General features: G+C 45.7%; 1 long non-coding RNA gene and 1 pseudogene across 1 annotated transcript in view; one reads left to right on the forward strand and one right to left on the reverse strand.

Moving 5' to 3' along the window:
- LOC138498081 (uncharacterized) overlaps window positions 1–19,942 on the forward strand; it is an 88,237-nt gene that overhangs the window by 42,948 nt on the left and 25,347 nt on the right. The gene's annotated exons all lie outside the window — the stretch shown is intronic.
- Window positions 5,742–19,942, reverse strand: part of LOC138498080 (zinc finger protein 850-like) — a 352,348-nt pseudogene continuing 338,147 nt past the window's right edge.

Consider the following 19,942-nt stretch of genomic DNA (forward strand, 5'->3'; position numbering starts at 1 on the left):
AGTATGACCCAGAGACCAGTGATTGGTTACTACTGAGAAAGACAGATCAGAAACGAAACTGATACTGATTTTTTCTATACCGAGGATTCCCGGCCTGACGACGGGGAATATTCATGAGCATGTGAATCCATGCCAGGCCCCATGCTGGAGAATGAATATATTATTTTGTAAAAATCAATAAAATGTTATGTGAACTCCTGCCCACTCTCCCACTTTTTTTTCATATGAAAAGCCCTGGCAGGAGAGTATACCAGGTATCCGAATCACACATGAAAAGGAAGACAACCAGTTTGAAGAGAACTTTTGTTGATGACCCAAGGGAATGCAAAGAACTGTTCTTTGCACACGGGAAAGACGGTCTGAGTAATCAGAATCCACCTTTCCTGGGCGAGATTCTGCCTTGACTGCCTGCTGCCATAAAAAATTTAAAAAAATGGTCCCTTTTCGGATTATGGACATTTTTTAACATATTTTCAATGGCCGCCATCATCTGAAAAGGGACTTAGTCCCTCTTCCATTTTAAGGGTGGCTGCCATTTTTTATGTCATTTTTGTTTTCTTCAGGAGATGCGCTTACGCAGAGTGCATCTCCCGTCATGCAAAAGCAAAAAAAGCTATGCGTATCCCGTTTTAACGGCCCATAGCTCGGGCCTACAAAGCTCAGGCTGGTGGGCCGTTACACAACCATGTCTGACCCGGCGGCGGTTTAAGCTATACTTGTAACCCAAAAAAAGTGATGAAGTGTCCAGCGGAAGGGAAGAACCCTCTGGAGCAAGAATGTCCATTCTTGAAAGACATCTTTTTGTGGGAGTTATACATTTTTCCTTTATTTTTAACATTTATACAACACTCAAGGCCAAAGACATTGGGTCTCATTACAAGTATGGCAGTACGGTAAAAACAGTGCTGGTAAGCTACTGGCACCGTTACTACCGTACCGCCATACTACGAGTTCTGTGAGCGGGTGCCTTTCTGCCCGCCTGGGCGGACCTGGCAGGGGTACCAGCACCCACTCGCAGACCTTGACGGTAGCACCAGCACTGTTATTAATGGTGCTGGTTCTACCGTTCTCCCCATTCCCATTAGGTCCTTTGGGACTCAATGGGAATCGGGAATATTTTTTTTCCAGGTGGAAAAAACATTACTCCGGCGGCAGCCGGCTACCGCCAAAGTCATAATGGGGCACATTATCTTTTTCACCTTAGAATTCATTTATTTAGAGTGCGGGAGTCAGAATAGTACTTCCACACAGGATGGTTTTGTTTTGGACTTCTGGCACCAACAGATCCTTAGTTTTGAGTTTAGGGGCGGGAAACTCTGCTAATGCAGGGACAGTGAGGTCTTTCCCCAACCCAGTTGGTGTTATAACAAAAGTCTTCAGCCAAAATCCTGTCTAAATCAGCTCTCAACTCACACACTTTTGGCAGGTGTCACCCGCCTTGTAAAGGGCTGACTCACCCGTCAAGCCCCTTGCACGCCCATTAATTCCAATGGGCGTCTCACCCGCCAAAAACAAAATCGGGTGTTTTCACCCGCCTTTGCAACACAAATGGTTGAGAGCTATGCTAACTTCTGTTGCAGTATACTCCTCAGTTGGCACAATTCTATGCTACAGAAAGTTCATCCATCGCTTTTGGCAAGTCATGCAAGCAGATGTTTATACAAAAACAGGAAATGTAGAATGTGGGTTTAATTCACTGGATTGATTACAAATCAATGGATTGATAGAAAAGTGTGTATCTTATCTTAATTTCCTCCATTTTTTCTTTAATGGCGATGAAGGGTAAGGTGTGGAAGGGCACACCCTGAAGATTTGAACACAAGCACCACCTCCTTCTTACCCCACCTTCTCCATCACTACCACCTCCCACTATGTTCACCTCTTTCCCTCCCATCCACTGAAACCATTACCACCTCCTTCACGTTACCCCACCTCCTCAGTCACGACCAGATCCCTGCATGATCACCTCTTTCCCACCCCCTTTCCCTAAGTCCTCCATTACCACCACCTTCACGTTACCCCACCTCCTCTGTCACGACCAGCTCCCTCCATGATCACCCCTTTCCCATCCCCTTACCCCACCTCCTCGTCACTACCACCTCCCACCATGTTCACCTCTTTCCCTCCCATCCACTGAACCCATTACCACCTCCTTCATGTTACCCCACCTCCTCGTCACTACCACCTCCCACCATGTTCACCTCTTTCCCACCCATCCACTGAATCCATTACCACCTCCATCTCATTACCCCACCTCCTCAGTCACTACCACCTCCCTCCAGGTTCACCTCTTTACCAACCATCCACTAAACACATGACCACCACCTTCACGTTACCCCACTTCCTCTGTCACGACCAGCTCCCACCATGTTCACCTCTTTCCCACCTCCTCCTTACCCCACCTCCTCCATCACTACCACCTCCCACCATGTTCACCTCTTTCCCTCCCATCCACTGAAACCATTACCACCTCCTTCACGTTACCCCACCTCCTCAGTCACGACCAGCTCCCTAAATGATCACCTCTTTCCCACCTCTCTACTGAAACCATTACCACCTCCTTCACATTACCCTACCTCCCCAGTCACGACCAGCTCCCTACATGATCACCCCTTTCCAAATCCCCTAACCCCAGCTCCTCGTCACTACCACCTCCCACCATGTTCACCTATTTCCCACCCATCCACTAAACCCATTACCACCTCCTTCTCGTTATCCCACCTCCTCAGTCATTACCACCTCCCACCATGTTCACCTCTTTCCCTCCCATCCACTGAAACCATGACCACCTCCTTCACGTTACCCCACCTCCTCTGTCACGACCAGCTCCCACCATGTTCACCTCTTTCCCACCCCCTTACCCCACCTCCTCCGTCACTACCACCTCCCACCATGATCACCTCTTTGCCACCTCTCCACTGAAACCATTACCACCTCCTTCACATTACCCCACCTCCTCCGTCACTACCCACTCCCTCCATGGTAATGAAAAGAACATTTAAGACAACATTCCCATCACAGTGTCTCAAGTAATCAAGACACGGGTCATGTATCTCGAACCTAGCCTTACCATGGATAGGCAGGTCAATGCCATTGCATCTTCCGCAGCCTATCACTCTAATGATCAATGCATGTATCTCGAGCCTAGCCTTACCATGGATAGGCAGGTCAATGCCATTGCATCTTCCGCAGCCTATCACTCTAATGATCAATGCATGTATCTCGAGCCTAGCCTTACCATGGATAGGCAGGTCAATGCCATTGCATCTTCCGCAGCCTATCACTCTAATGATCAATGCATGTATCTCGAGCCTAGCCTTACCCTTACCATGGATAGGCAGGTCAATGCCATTGCATCTTCCGCAGCCTATCACTCTAATGATCAATGCATGTATCTCGAGCCTAGCCTTACCATGGATAGGCAGGTCAATGCCATTGCATCTTCCGCAGCCTATCACTCTAATGATCAATGCATGTATCTCGAGCCCAGCCTTATCATGGATAGGCAGGTCAATGCCATTGCATCTTCCGCAGCCTAGCACTCTAATGATCAATGCATGTATCTCGAGCCCAGCCTTACCATGGATAGGCAGGTCAATGCCATTGCATCTTCCGCAGCCTATCACTCTAATGATCAATGCATGTATCTCGAGCCCAGCCTTACCATGGATAGGCAGGTCAATGCCATTGCATCTTCCGCAGCCTATCACTCTAATGATCAATGCATGTATCTCGAGCCTAGCCTTACCATGGATAGGCAGGTCAATGCCATTGCATCTTCCGCAGCCTATCACTCTAATGATCAATGCATGTATCTCGAGCCTAGCCTTACCATGGATAGGCAGGTCAATGCCATTGCATCCTCCGCAGCCTATCACTCTAATGATCAATGCATGTATCTCGAGCCTAGCCTTACCATGGATAGGCAGGTCAATGCCATTGCATCTTCCGCAGCCTATCACTCTAATGATCAAGGCATGTATCTCGAGCCTAGCCTTACCAAGGATAGGCAGGTCAATGCCATTGCATCTTCCGCAGCCTATCACTCTAATGATCAAGGCATGTATCTCGAGCCTAGCCTTACCATGGATAGGCAGGTCAATGCCATTGCATCTTCCGCAGCCTATCACCCTAATGATCAATGCATGTATCTCGAGCCCAGCCTTACCATGGATAGGCAGGTCAATGCCATTGCATCTTCCGCAGCCTATCACTCTAATGATCAATGCATGTATCTCGAGCCCAGCCTTAGCATGGATAGGCAGGTCAATGCCATTGCATCTTCCGCAGCCTATCACTCTAATGATCAATGCATGTATCTCGAGCCCAGCCTTACCATGGATAGGCAGGCCAATGCCATTGCATCTTCCGCAGCCTATCACTCTAATGATCAATGCATGTATCTCGAGCCCAGCCTTACCATGAATAGGCAGGTCAATGCCATTGCATCTTCCGCAGCCTATCACTCTAATGATCAATGCATGTATCTCGAGCCCAGCCTTACCATGGATAGGCAGGTCAATGCCATTGCATCTTCCGCAGCCTATCACTCTAATGATCAATGCATGTATCTCGAGCCTAGCCTTAGCATGGATAGGCAGGTCAATGCCATTGCATCTTCCGCAGCCTATCACTCTAATGATCAATGCATGTATCTCGAGCCTAGCCTTACCATGGATAGGCAGGTCAATGCCATTGCATCTTCCGCAGCCTATCACTCTAATGATCAATCCATGTATCTCAAGCCTAGCCGTACCATGGATAGGCAGGTCAATGCCATTGCATCTTCCGCAGCCTATCACTCTAATGATCAATGCATGTATCTCGAGCCCAGCCTTACCATGGATAGGCAGGTCAATGCCATCGCATCTTCCGCAGCCTATCACTCTAAACTGATCAATGCAATTAGGCCCTTCCCCTCCCAACAGAACTGCATCACCATCGCAAGGGCCAGCATTGGTTCAAGGCTGGACTATTGCAATGCCCTCCTTGTTGGGACATCCCAGAAGAATCAGGCTAAACTCCAAATAGCTCAGAACAATGCCTTAAGGGCCACAACAGGCATCTCATGCAGGGACCACATTTCTGGGGTTAGGAGGCAGGTACACTGGCTACCTGTCAAGGAAAGGATTGTCTTCAAAGCACTGGCCCTCACACATAAATATGTTCATGGCCTGGCGCCCCCTACTTAGCACACAGGATCACCAAACAGACCTCCTCCAGTCCATCTAGGTCTGCCTATGCCAATCGTATCACTGCACCTCCCACGTAGAGCACGTGCTGGGGGTTCCAGTTTCCCAACCATGGCTGCAACATTTTGGAGCACCCTCCCAGCCCCAATCAGGATGATTGATTCTCATGCAGCTTTCCGGAAGGCCATCATAACCAGGCTATATTGTCTGAATGGCCCATCCCATCATGCTATGTATTCTTCCATCTGTGTTCTTCTGTGCTCATTTACTGTTTGTTCTGTAAAGTAACTTATTAGCCTGTAACCAAGCAAAATGTATTAAGCATTTCTCCATGGGCCGCACTCCTGTAACCATCAAGCAAGCTCTCTTACAAGTCCTTATAGCGCCTCAATGTCTGTGGGCTGTAGCACGCTCTACAAATCCAAAAATAAAAAATACATTCCAGCATAAATCTGGAATAGAGGTGGTCCTACTAATCAAAGCAAATGAATTGCCTCCGTTTCAGGAGGCAGTTTACACAAAAAGTCAGGGAAAAAGATTTAACACAAATGGAGTTCCTAACAATTTATTTTTAATGTGAACACAGTGACATATTGGCTGAAGCTCAATATTGATTTCATCAGCATTTCACTCAGTGTATGAATCCCGGTGGGAGACTTTTACATTAGACATGTCAGTTTATCCAAGACCAGCTTTATTTTATAAACACTATTCCTTCTTGGAATGCAGAGAACAGCTGTGACAGCATTACACCCACAACTCTCATTTCAGACAGAAAGGCACCATTTCATTTCCAAATTTGCATGAATTTTATTGTCTCACAACACAGTGCATATTTCTATTACATTTGCCCTTTCTACTCTATTCACAAAATGACACTTTTCTAAAATACATGTCCACATAATTTGACATCTTCTCTGTGCCCTGCTCATCAAACCAATTTATTTAATTTAGTGCTTTAATAGTGGGCATGCACCCTCACACCCCCACATAAAGATTCCAGGCTAGGGAATCATCTACTAACCTAAATGCTCCAAAAGAGATAGGCAACAGTGTAATACAGTACAGGGGATCCTGAGGAGAAAAGAAAACTGTAGAGCATGTTACAAAAAGTGGAAACACTGCAGCATTCAGCGAGAATGGCCCTCCAGGTGAGGCATGCATTTCTTGGAAACTGGCTTCTAGAGTAACATTGGAGATTCTAGTTTTATGGATGCCATTATCCATGTTTTCCCTTTGCAAAACAGTCTTTGCACATGTGTTGTGCCAAGCTTAGTCTAATTGCCATGTGAGAATATAGCTTTCTCCATTTTTATTATTCAGGAGGGCTCCAAATAATTGAAATTTGCAGTATTTTAATCCCTATGTGTTGATGTTGAAAGTAAAATTACGTCATGGGGGGTGTACAAATGTTTCCCAGTAGAGGCATTTCTAATGGATTCCTTCCTGCCACAGTTTACTCATCTATGATATCCATATCCCAGTGCAGCTGTTCTCTAGAAACATTTCTGCCGTCGGGGAACTCGGCACAGCTCTGTGCCTCTATGCATTTTGCACCAGAAAAGACATTGAGGCCAGTGTAAGTAGGGGAGCCATGCCCCCATGACCTCCGTTCCTTTTTCCTCATTCATGACTAAACGTGAGCACGCCAGAGACCAGCTATCCAGTTCCATTGATAGTCATTAGTGTGTATTGGTAAGCACATGAACAATGTTATAAGTTAGAGACACACCCATTTATTTATTTTAGAATCAAGACTATGGGCCTCATTATAACTTGGCGGTACGGTGTGAACGGTGCATCCATGCTACCATGGGCAGAATGGGGAGGGCGGTAACACCATTAAGAGTTGAATGGGCCGGTAATTGCCCATTCGCGGGTGGCGGTAGCCATGCATGCTACACAGGGACGGCTACCACCAACCTCGTAATGAGGCCCTATTCTACCACACAGCAGAGTTACCAAGCGTTTGCATGAAAGAGAAAAGTTGAAGAGGGGCCATTAAGAATCACTGCAAAAAGGGAGTATACAAATTTGACCATTTTTGATTCAGTGCTGGTAAATAAGACGTACCTTATGACTAAACCAGTTCCCACACCCAATGCAGTTAGGCATTTTTTTACCTGCATGTGTTCTCTGGTGGCTAATGAGATGTCCCTTCCAAGCAAACCCTTTACCACATTCAATGCACTCATAAGGTTTACGACCGGTGTGTGTTCTCTAGTGCTTACTAAGAACTCCCTTTGTAGCAAACCCATTCCCACATTCAGTGCATTAATAAGGTTTCTCGCCTGTATGTGTTCTCTGGTGCTTACTAAGAACTCCCTTTGTAGCAAACCCTTTACCACATTCAATGCACTCATAAGGTTTCTCACCTGTATGTGTTCTCTGGTGATTAATAAGATTTCTTTTCTGAGCAAATCCTTTTCCACATTCAATGCACTCATGAGGTTTCTCACCTGTATGTGTTCTCTGGTGGATAGTAAGATTTCCACTGCAAGCAAACCCTTCGCCACATTCAGAGCACACATAAGGTTTCTCACCTGTATGTGTTCTCTGGTGGATAGTAAGCGCTTGCTTTGTAGCAAACCCTTTCCCACATTCAGTGCACTCATAAGGTTTCACACCCGTATGTGTTCTCTGGTGCGTAATAAGGTGTCCTTTCTGAGCAAACCGTTTTCCACATTCAATGCACTCATAAGGCTTCTCACCTGTATGCGTTCTTTGGTGGATAGTAAGCTCTTGCTTTGTAGGAAACCCTTTCCCACAGTCAATGCACGCATAGGGTTTCTCACCTGTATGTGTTCTCTGGTGGATAGTAAGCTCTTGCTTTGTGGCAATCCCTTTCCCACATTCAGTGCACTCATAAGGTTTCTCACCTGTATGTGTTCTCTGGTGGATAGTAAGATCTCCCTTCTGAGCAAACCCTTTTCCACATTCAATGCACTCATAAGGCTTCTCACCTGTATGCGTTCTCTGGTGGACAGTAGGAACTTCCTTTCTAGCAAACCCTTTCCCACATTCAATGCACTCATAAGGTTTCTCACTTGTATGTGTTTTCTGGTGGATAGTAAGATTTCCCTTCCAAGCAAACCCTTTCCCACACTCAGTGCACTCATAAGGTTTCTCACCTGTATGTGTTTTCTGGTGATTAATAAGATGTTCTTTCCGAGCAAACCCTTTTCCACATTCAATGCACTCATAAGGCTTCTCACCTGTATGCATTCTCTGGTGGATAGTAAGCGTTCGCTTTATAGCAAACCCTTTTCCACATTCAATGCACTCATAAGGCTTCTCACCTGTATGCATTCTCTGGTGGATAGTAAGCGTTCCCTTTGTAGCAAACCCTTTCCCACATTCAGTGCACCAATAAGGCTTCTCTCCTATGTGTGTTCTCTGTTGGCTACTAAGAGCTCCCTTCTGAACAAACCCTTTCCCACATTCAACACACTCATAAGGTTTCTCACCTTTATTCATTTGCTGTTGGCTGATAACTGTATCATGCAAATGGACGTCATTATCAAATTCAGTGTACTGATAAGGCTTTTTACCTATGTCCTCATGTGGGCAGTAAGTATGCTCTTGGGATGGCAATTGTTCCCACATTTTGTGCACGTGTAACTGGTCTTGCCAGTTTATTTTGTCAGGTGCCTTCTCTTAAGAGGTGCCTTCTCTTAAGAAGAGCCTTTTCAATTAACCTTTTCCAAATTCAGAGCTCAAATGAAAAATGCTTTCCTTACTGCACATAACACATTGTAATTTTCATGCTAGATATACCTCTCCCCCTCTGGATTTACAGAATGAACACGCTTGGTTACTGGATGTTACCACGAAGTGGCTGCATGGATGGAACCATCATGTATCAGACTTCGCAGCCCAGTTCCTAAATACTCTGAAAAGGTAACTGGACCCCAAATTTGCGCACTTCTAAGATGCTTGGAAATCGCATATTCCAACAATGAGGCTTTTCACTGCAATAGTCCAGAGAATCAAACAATCACTGTTTTTGCATTTCTGGGGCATCAGTCACCTATTAACATAAAAGGAGATGCACATTATTAGTTTCAATACGTTCACAATCGCAGGCAGCATATTTAATAAGACTCTACTCAGTAGTAGTAGTGATGTTAACTCCTCATCTATTGGGGAAATGAACCCTAATAGGTGGCAGAGAAGTAGTGCTCCAATGGGAACATTTAGTGGAACAGAGGTAACATGCAGCAGGAATAATACGATTCATTTTTATTTAGAAATGTTTTGCATCCAAAACACTAGGGAAAAACACAGGCTTGGTGAACAAACATTTTAAATGCTTATTTTATATATTTATTCAGAAATGACTACATTAGAGCATGGAAGCTCCCAATGTCCATACACAAATGATAAAAAGCAGGCGTTTGCCACCAATTGAACACCTGCTTCACCAGTCCATTACATAATCACTGATGACTTGTGTATTGGCCCAAACATGAATAATATAACCCAACAGCACAATCGAGGAAACAAGGAGAGAATTGTGATTTAAAAAAGGAAAGCTCCAATCTCATCCCATGGTGAGAACGGCACAGGCCATGCTGCCACTACATTCAAAACATTGACTTTAGGAGTTTGTGTCAGAGACCAAACGAATAAAAAGTGTATGAAAGACTCTGAACTCCACAATATCACCCCATTTGCCTTCCTAATTTTTATATAAATGCCCCCTTGCCAACTACTAAATTTAACTGACAAGAGGGATCCCACGTCTGTTTCCCTGTTCAAAATACCACAGTGTTGTTTTCAGGAGGTGGTACAGACTCTGTTTTACTGTTAAGGAGTAGGTGTAAATGGGTCTGTTACTTACCAGGCTCCCCTAACCTGGCCCAGACCCCTTTTTGTGGATTCTGATCCTTGCACCTTCGGTCCAATTTCAGCGTGCCCTTGTATCCTGTGCTGTGACCAAAAACTGCTTTCGTCACATCCCTGGTAACTATCGGGGATGTTGCCCCATCAGCATTGATATCCACAAATTGATGCCACCATTTAGGGATTACACACATTATTCCTGTTGATCTACTGTGGAAATTCTACTCAACCTACTCCAGGGGAATCTGCTCAACATAATCCCACAGATCCATCACCTAAAAGGGATGAGAATTCCAAAGCCTGCATCTCTTGCAACCCATTTGGCAGCAACCCTGGATTAAAATGTATGTGCTTGTGAATAGTATGCATAGTCACCCCAACTGTCCACCTGTTTCTCTGCCAGACCTACATTTATTGTGGGTCTGGTGTAGGTATTGCGGGTCTGGTGTAGGTATTGCGGATCTGGTGTAGGTAGCTATCACAACAGTATATGCAAGAACCTTTGAGCTTTCCAGTATGGGGAGCAAACACGAGTTTGAGGTGACACAATGAAAGGATTTTTTGGGAGTGCTCTATGCTCGGAGTGGATAATCCTTAGAAGACAAGCTCCCCCTCATCTGTTCTGAGGTGCGTCATCTGTGTAGCCACCCCATTAGGCTGTGTGAGCTTAACAACCCTCCAGAAGTAACACCTCTTTTTTAGGCTGTCAAGGCCCACAATATTTAACAATCTTGGCCTAACCATATCCTTGTGTGGCGCATATCAATCTTGAGTCCCCTTTAAATCCATTTCTGCACTCCCCGAATGTTGATCCATTTATCTGGCCACAACGTACTAAAGTAAGCGATTGCAATAAAAAGTAGAATGCCCTGCTGTACCTCAACACCCCCAATCCTAGTCTCTACATGCATGCTTCTGAACTCGCTTAGTGAAAACTCCATAATTCAGGTTCTTTACTAATAAGCAGAATGAGCCAGATTCCTGCCCTTGACCCAGTCCCCTCCCGACATAGCAAAGTCCACTGATCCATTCATGAGACATATCTTTATCATCTTCCTCTACCACAAATGTAGAGCACAGGTTTTCCCAGATCCTTGCATCGTTTCACAAGTTGGTGAACTGCTCTCAGCTGGGCTGTCAGGAATCTACAGCTGAACACTACCACAAGTTGGCAATGTAATTCAGCAGGAGTAAAGGCTGTGCATGGCCCAGGCCCTTTGCCTCCCTGCATCATTAATATCGCACCAGCCTGCCGTGATACTGTGAATAACGTTGCCCGCCAATGCTTGGTCTATTAAACCGCACCTTGCTGCTGCCTTCAGCCATGCCCATCTCTCTGTACTGTAGTGCCTGGCTATCATCGTCAATGCTTCCTTTTCCCTGAACGTCTCCCCCAATGGACCATCCCGCCAGGGCTGGTGGGAGATCTCTGGAAAGCCTAGATATGGATTGCTCATTCATTCTCTCCTCAGCCTCACAGGTGTTGTATTGTGCTGTTGCCTTCCACAGCCCTCCTCCTCTGCATTGGGTATGTGTGAGGAACGAGGCATACTCCTCTCCAGACCAGATGATCCATGTCCACTTGCCTTTCTGATATTCCCCTGCTGGGTAGTGTTGGAAGGTTTGGGAGTCTGTGTAAGCTCACATGAGATGCCATTTTGGCAAGCATATAGTCTAAGGCGGTGTATATTCAAAGCTATCATAGTATACAATAAGTGGCAAGCACTAACGTTACTTGAGAAACTAAAAAACAAACTGGGGTGACATCTGTGAAGCAAATCACATTAATGTTGGTCTCAAATTAATGTATCCTATGCAAATGGACTCCATAAATTTGTTATAAGCAAATCTTTCTCCGTTGGCTAATTGATAGCTAAGCCCAAATTGTCTGGTTATTACTTACAATCTATTACCGTTGTGTGTTTACATTAGAAGTACGCAAGATGGGGATTCCAAGATGGCGGCGGAGTGGGAAGGACGTCTGTGAAGTGAGCACCGTCCTCCCACACAAGCACACCAAGTAAGCAGGATTGGGTCCGTGTTTCCCCCCCCCCCAGGGAGTGCGGTAATGTTGCAGGTCGGAGCAACGAAGAAGCCAGGGCAGCGCCGGAACCCCTCCAGGAAGAGCGGCCCAGCCCGCGACACAGGACACAGTAACAGCGAACGGGTCTGGAACAGGGAAAGCTGACCCAGCAGCGGACCGGAGAAGCCAGCCGTGACCCTCATAAAATTCATCCGAGGAAGTGCAGCGCAGCACTCAGGCTCTGCGCGGTCCCCACTTCCGCACCGGTAGGCTCCCCCATCGCGAGAAGGGAGAGAGGAGGAGCGAAAGCCCTGAGGGAGCCCGGCTTGGAACTCGGAGCCAGCCGCTCCGAAAGCAGTGAACATGGCGGGAGGCAGCGCTACGCCGGAGCGAAGGGGAGTCATAAATACAACAGAGGCTCGGGGCTATAGCATCGCCAGGTCAGCAAATAAATTAGAACACTGAGGTGCAGCAAATGAACCCAGGCTCTGAGTGAAAGAATGATCAGACCACTCAGCTGCACAGAGGTATAGTACTGAAAACATTTGGGAACACCCTGGCCAGCAGTGGAAGGAGGGGGCGAATTAAGTGGAGAAACGTGCATTCTAACAAAAAACAAATTATAATAAAGCAAAAAAAGTGGGGAGAGTTCAAGTCCCCAGAACACCTCATACAGGCATTGTGGACAATCAGTGCGCTAGAACAAGGAGAGGGGGAGCTCTGTTGGTCCCAATTCTCCATGCAGAAGCAAGGTGTACTGGAGGTGCAAGTGCATAAAGAGTAGGGGGTGTAGTCAACAAGCACGGACTGCCCAATATAGGAAAGGAGGTCCACCGGAGAAGGGCAACAACATAGGGGCATCTGGGAAGCGGAGTGGGAGTCGCCCCACAAGGACACCACCCCCACCCCCACCCCCCACGGGGCTGACAACATAACTGCACCCATATTTAAAGAGAGAGGGGCTCCGTCAAGGGCCCCAACCAACGAACAGTCCACATACCTCATCCACGCAGGTCTCGAGGTCCGCAGAAAGAGCCTCCTTTAAGCTTATATGTGGACAAAAAGCCCAGTATCAGGGAGGCATCCAAGATCCGAATAACTGAGCAGCATCTATGTCAAAATCGAGGGGCAAACAAGCGTATTCCTCCCAATCACCGCCGAGGGGGAAGCAGGATCAACGCATTCCACAATTGTGGGGAACAGAAACAGGCACCCCGGCGAGCTCAACAAGAAGGAAGAATCAAGAAGGGCAGATTGCTAAAGCTGGAACAGGAACTGACAACGGAGACATGGCTACGAGAGAAGACATGAAGAAATGGTTCACAGAATTTCAAGATCAACTAATGTCAAATATGCAATCCCAATTTGAGACCATTAAATCAGACATGAAAACAATGGTGCAGGATCTAAATCGACTCTGTGGGGGAAGAGAACGGACACTTTAGAAAAGATCACGCAAAACCTGGATGAAGAAGCGAAACAGCAAGCGGAAATCCAAGAACAACTATTGACACAAACTCACAATTTAGAGTTGCAATGTGAGGATTTAGACAACCGCTCAAGGAGATTGAATAAGGATCAAAAATGTGCCGGAGACAGTAGAAGAAAAGGACCTGAAGGAAGCGATACAAGTATTCAAAGTCATTCTAGACGGGGGAGAGGAGGAGGAAATAGTAATAGACAGAATTCACCAAGTGGGTCCAAGGAGGCAGCAATAATCAGGTGCAAGACCCCGTGATGTGTTGGCAGCATTAACCTCCTATGCGCAAAAGGAAAGTATTCTTCGGTGAGCCAGGACAATTGACCATATTCGCATGAAAGGTCAGGATGTACAATTATATCAAGACCTGGCACAAACCACTTTGCAAAAACGGAGGGAAATGGCCCCAGTGACAAAGGAGCTAACGGCAAGACAAATCAGATATAAGTGAACCTTCCCTTTTGGCTTGTTATTCACGTGGGAAGGTAAGCAACGGAGGGTGACGTCCTGCGGTGAAGGGAAACAAATACTAGGAATGCCCGATCAGGATGAACCCACCCAAAGAGGATGGAGAGGGAAGAACTCCCAAAAAGGACCAGTATGGGAGTGGAAAACAAATGACAGTAAATCGAAAAGGGCCCAACGTAACGCTTGAATACCAGTTGGAAACAAATAAGAATATGATCTGCACTCCGACTGGCTGGGGGGATAAATCATGGCAGTCGAGGGAGTTTGGGGGGCAGGACCCACACCATTTCAGGTGAGGCCGGGAGGGGAAGGGCCGCCAACTGGGATCCAAAGGGATTTTGGGACACCCCACAGGTTATCGCTGAGTGTTAGTGCGGGGGGGGGGGGTTGCTCATATTGGGGGGGGGGGGAGGTTTACACAAACGGGGATGTATGTATGAAACAAGGTCCAATCCGAGGTCAAAGGAAGCATAAATTCAAAATAAAAACATGGGGATAAAAATATTAACATATAATGTTCGGGGCCTAAACTCTCCAATTAAAACGAAGAAAATAGAATCTTTCCTAAGACAAGGGAATGACGATATAGTGATGTTCCAAGAAACACACATACGGGGACAGGATAAAAATAAAATCAAACTGAAAGGATACAACATGCTCCAGCAGGCTAATGCCCCCGAGAAAAGGGCAGGGGTCATGATAGCTATTAAGGACTCCCTTAATCCTCAGGTAATCCAAACAGAAGGAGATAAACAGGGGAGATATCTATTTCTTAATACAAAACTAGCTGGAATCCCCATCACCTTAGCAAACTTATACGCTCCAAACTCGGGCCAAGACGGTTTCCTTAGAGACACACTGGCCAGACTGGAAAACTTCGCAAGGGGGGGAAATCATATTGGGTGGAGATCTGAATATAGCATGGGACCCATCTTGAGACAGATCAGGGCCCAGACAACAAGGACAGTGCTCCCCGTCAAAGGAATTAAAACAGAGAATAACCAACTTATCCCTGGAAGATGTATGGAGGCATACCAACCCCACGCAACAGGGATACACTTTTCTCACGTACATGCGACTATGTCTAGGATAGACTACCTTTGGGTCACAACGGTCTATTAGGCAAAATAAGGGGATCGGAAATTGGGTCTCTCTCGTTATCGGACCATGCACCCCTCTGAGTAGATTTAATGTTGCTCCACAGGGCACCGGGCCTGTGGAACTGGCAGCTCCCTGAAGAGAGGATTAGAGATCCAGTGTTAGGTAACACCCTGCGGGAACATATTACAGAATACTTAGAACTAAACAATCTCACAGAAATCTCTGTAGAAACACACTGGGAGGCTCTGAAAGCAGTCACCCGGGGACACAAAATAGCCCTAAAGAGTCAAAGGGAGAAACAGAACGCCCAATGGGAAAGAGAATTAGAAGGCAATATAACAAAGATCCAGGCGGAACTCACACAGAAATCTTCCCCGAAATCACATAAAGCATTTAGACATGTCCAGGGCCAACTGGACTCCGTCCGCACGAAGAAAGCAGAAAGACATCTGTTGAGATTGAAACACTGGTATCACGTCAAAGCCAATAAGGCAGACACATATCTGGCCAGACAACTTAAGGGGCAAAAACTAGATCGGACGGTAAGGGCTCTGAGGGAGGGGAAAGAAAGACGCAAACGGAAGAGATAGGCCACATATTTGAACAATTTTATCAACAATTATACACTTCGGACCACCCTGAGGAAAGAGAACAAGCCACATATTTAGAAGCCATAGAGCTCCCAACAGTATCGGAATCGGAAAAGCAAATGCTAGGCGAGGAAATATCCCAGGAAGAAGCCCTGGAAGCGATCAAGGGCCTTCCAAGGAACAAGGCCCCAGGCCCAGATGGGTTCACCGCACAGTTCTATAAGACATATAAGGATCTGTTAGCCCCTACACTAGCAAACTTATTTAACTCCTTTAAGGACTAGGGGATATCACCAGATCAATGAATGAAGCGAAGATGTTGGTTCTCCATAAACCAGGGAAAGATCCCCAGCTCCCGGGTTCATACCACCCTATAGCCCTGATAAATCAGGACGCAAAATTGTACACAAAGATATTGGCTGACAGACTTAAACAAGTACTCACGAAACTAATCCACTAGGACCAAGCGGGGTTTGTTCCTGGTAGACAAACGCATGATAAACATTAGGAGGGTAATCCACCTGGTCGAAAAGACAGGAATTACACAAACTCCAGCGGTAGTGCTTGCTCTGGACGCAGGGAAAGCGTTCGACCGAGTAGAAAGGTCCCTCCTCTTCCACATTCTAAGGAAGATGGGGGAGAATTACATTCGGATGGTACGGGCAAATTATAATTCCCCCAATATAAATCGCAGTAAATGGGTCCCTAACAAGCAGAATACAAATTAGGAGGGGGACAAAACAAGGCTGCCCTCTCTCTCCTCTGTTGTATGCCATCTTTCTAGAACCATTGCTGGAAAAGATACGGGCTAACACAGATATCAAGAGAATCAACATGGTGGGTTACTCGCATAAAATCGCAGCATACGCGGACGATATGCTGGTGTCCCTGGGGGGTCCAATACAATCTCTCCCAATCTTAATGCAAGAAATAGATAAGTTTGGATCTCTGTCGGGCCTGAAAATAAACAGACAGAAATCAGAACTTTTACGCTCGGCAGGAGACACCACACAAATCCATAACATGGCAGGGGCACTCCAATTTAAAATAGCGAAATCAGGGGTGAAATATTTAGGAATACCATTGATGGGGGAAATTCAAGATCTGTTCTCACAAAACTATCCATCAATATTGCAACAAATAAAAAATGACCTGGCAAGATGGAACCCCCTGTCTATATCCTGGTGGTGGAGGAGAACAGTAATCAAAATGACTATACTCCCACGGCTGTTATACTTGTTCCAAGCCCTTCCAATAAAGATCCCATCGGCCTTCTTCAGAGTACTAACAAAAACCATCATGTCATATATATGGCAAGGGAAAACTCCAAGAGCATCAAGAGCTGTCCTTACTGCTTCTAGAAGTGAAGGTGGATGTGCACTCCCACATTTTAAGAAATACTATGGAGGCAGCACAACTGTGGGTTTTAAAGGAATGGATACCAGTCGAATTGCAAAAAATATGGGCAGCCCAAGATAGAGCAGTAGCGACAACCCCCACCAGGCATATGCTCTGGATAGGGAAAATCCACAGGCACCCAAATGTACAAATTAGCGAAATCATGTAGGCAGCATTAGCGGTGTGGGACAGAGCCACACAGATAGGAACGCTAACTAAGGATCGGGCTCCCTTCATGCCCCTCTTTAGAAACCACAAATTCCCGCCGGGAATGGAGAAAGGTGCATTCCAGAAATGGGAAGAAGCCGGATGCAAGATGGTTGCAGATATGTATGAAGATGGAAACATACGAACATTTGTGGAATACATATCCCTATTTAAGCTCAGCTCCACAGATAAATATAGGTATGATCAAATATATCACTGGTTAGACACCAAGAATCAGAGAGGCCTTGGAGAGGGAGCGGACTCCATTTGAAAAATATATCATGACAAATACAGGAGCGAAAAAATGTGTTTCCAATACCTACAAGTTTATAAACTCATTCCTATGAAGAAGTGAAATGGGACTACAAAAAAAAATGAGAGCGAACACTGAACACCACCACCCCTAAAGGGCACTGGGAATATATATGGGAAATGATACCAAAATTGACTACATCGATCCAAACAAAGGAAATGTGGATGAAAGTCCTCCTGCAATGGCACGATATGCGAGAAAGACTTAACCAAATGTTCCGGAACACCTCAAATATGTGTTGGAGGGGCTGTGGAAGGAGGGAACTTGGAAACATATATGGTGGGATGGCCCACACTTGCAACAATTCTGGGGAGAAATCAAGACACATATGAACTCAATGTTCCCGACAATGGGTATTGTAGGGGAAGAGGTCTGGTTGTGTGGGATGTGGGACCCCAAGGACAGACAATTCAGCAAGAGACAAACACATAATTTTATGGGACTCTTAATAGCTGCTTGGTTGGAATTAGCTCACAAATGGAAACAGAGGGATCATCCAGTGACCATAGACTGGATAAGGAGTCTGGACACATACAGCAATGGAGAGGCTAACATAATATACAGGGGGCCCATAAAAAAATTTAGAGAGGACTGGGGTGAAACCCTGGCGCACCTCCAGAGTGACTATATGGAGCAATGGTGCCCACACAGGATACGGATTTTGGACATGTTTAACTAAGACCATACGCAAAATACCTCGGACAGGAAGAAAGAAGCAAATATTCCGGGGGGGGGGGGGGGGGAGGGCTAATGTTGGAATGGTACTGGTATTATGTAGTAAAACTAATAAAAACAAGTTTTTTTAAAAAAAAGTACACAAGATAATTAATACACATTTCCTATAACCTAAAAACCCACATTACCTCAGTGTTTTGTTAAAATCATCCATTTTAATAACGCACTAGAAAAGGTAAAATCAGAACAAAGATCGAAGTACCTCGATGCCACAGGTCCACCAACCACTTGTAAAACACAAAGGGCCTCATTCCGAGTTTGGAGGTAATCATGGCGCTATTAGCACCATGACTACCTCCAATACCGGTACTGAGTCTGCCCTCGTTCACTGGGGACTTACAGGTCTATTCCGACCTTTGCGGGACCGGTAATTCCCCATTCAAAAAACTGATCCCCATTCCCATTTGAGCCCACATAGGGCTCAAATGGGAATGGGGAGGGAGCTAATAACGGTACCGCAATTTGCGGTACCGTTATTTGCTCCCAGGTCCCTTTGCGGCTCCCGCTAAGGGCGCCTACTAAAACCAGGCGCCCATAGCGGGACCCGCAAAGGGAACTCAGAATAGGGCGCAAAGGGATTACCGGCCCCATGTCCTTACCGGTGCCAGTAATCCCTTTGCGCCAAACTCGGAATGAGGCCCAAAGTCAAGACACCTACATTTTTACTGAATGATTCAATGATCTTTCTTTAATAGAGCGGGCCCGAAAGCCTTCATTAATCCATCATTCTGGGATGAGCCAGATCAACCCTAACTTTCTCAAAAACACACAAACTTAAGACTAATCAAATAATGCCTAATATGTCAGCAAACCTCTATTATAAAATGACATATTTTATTTTACAACAAAACAATGTAAACAAACAAAATCTCAACACTTCATATCATTCAAATACCACGGTAACCCATGTGTGCATCATCGTGCCAAATGTTTAGCATAAACAGTTTGAACTCTCTTGGCACAATTAAATCGGCGCCTGCCTGAAATCTCTTCTCCATCCCCCGCCCTGACCTCCTTCACTACCTTCACTTCTCTCTTAAGTCCCTATTCTCCCTCCTGCCCACCTTTCCCACCCTCTCCTTTCCCTCTTATGCCTCCTCCTATCCCCTTGAAACTTCATCTATATTCCCCATGTTGACTCCCTCTTCTCTTCCCTTACTCCTCACCCCTCCCTTCACCTTTCTACTACCCAGGTAAATTGTTCTACATATTGTTTCCTTGGTTTGTTTCACGTTTGTAAATATGCTTCTATTTCATTATTTTTTGTAATCCTGTTGTAATAATCTAAATAGCTTTGGATTAAAGCGCTATATACAAATAATAGACTTCACTGCAAATCAATGGACACATTTGTAGACACTAATGAGATTGTTAAATTTAATGTGGCATTTTTAATGTGGCATTTATATCTAATTGGTTGTCTGTCGACACGCTGTGTTTCCGTCCACTTCGAGCTTAGTGTTTTATGGCTATGGCTAGTAGGGGACCTTCATCAGGACAAAAACAAGCATTGGCAAAACCATTCATTTTGGCTTTTGTATGGACAAGGACTCAGCATTTACCAGGCCCTAGTACCTGGCAATAAAATGA

The sequence above is a fragment of the Ambystoma mexicanum genome, chromosome 5q (assembly GCF_040938575.1).
Source record: "Ambystoma mexicanum isolate Mex_15411 chromosome 5q, UKY_AmexF1_1, whole genome shotgun sequence".
NCBI lineage: Eukaryota > Metazoa > Chordata > Amphibia > Caudata > Ambystomatidae > Ambystoma > Ambystoma mexicanum.